Genomic DNA, 697 nt, shown 5'->3' on the forward strand with positions numbered 1-697 from the left:
CACAGTTGGGCCCTTGACAAGGGCCCACATCCCAGAAGGGGCCCGCTGACAAGACCCCCATGGAGTTCCTCCTCCTTTCTGGCCATTGCAAGCTGCTCCTTCAGCCACCTCCCGCCTCAGGCAATGGTGGTGGTGATGAGACGGAGGGCTGAGTAAGCCTCGGCTTCGGAATTTCGAAGTGATGGCGGCCGTTTTACGTAGAAGCTGCCAATTTGTGCACTGCCCTAGTGTCGAGTGCGGGAAGGTGCTACAACTCCCAGCATGCATTGGTAGGGACGGACGCACTCACCGGGCTCCGGGACCGGGCTCTGAATTTGTGGAAATAGCTGTTTATGGCAGCTATTGTGAGCAAAATCATTTCTACACACTTTAGACTTGCAATCTAAAAAGGTACGGCATACAAGGAAAGAGGCTGGGAGGGAGGAGGAAAAAAAGGGTGTGATGGTGATGTTTAATTCAGTCACCTGACAGATGGGAATATATCAATTCCGGAACCAACTATACTCAGTCTGGCATTGCACCTATTGTCCTTCTGGGCTGGCCAGTTCATCTTTGCTTCCTTCTGCAAACAGAAAGCTAACAGTGATACTAAAACATGATTTTCTTCTCCTGGTTCTCTCCTCCCCCCCCCCCCCCTTCTGTTTGCTTGGCAGGTAAGGTGTGATCGGATTGGATCCATCAGGTGTGGGCAGGCTTC

This window comes from Elgaria multicarinata, chromosome 20 (assembly GCF_023053635.1).
Source record: "Elgaria multicarinata webbii isolate HBS135686 ecotype San Diego chromosome 20, rElgMul1.1.pri, whole genome shotgun sequence".
NCBI classification, from domain to species: Eukaryota; Metazoa; Chordata; class Lepidosauria; order Squamata; family Anguidae; genus Elgaria; species Elgaria multicarinata.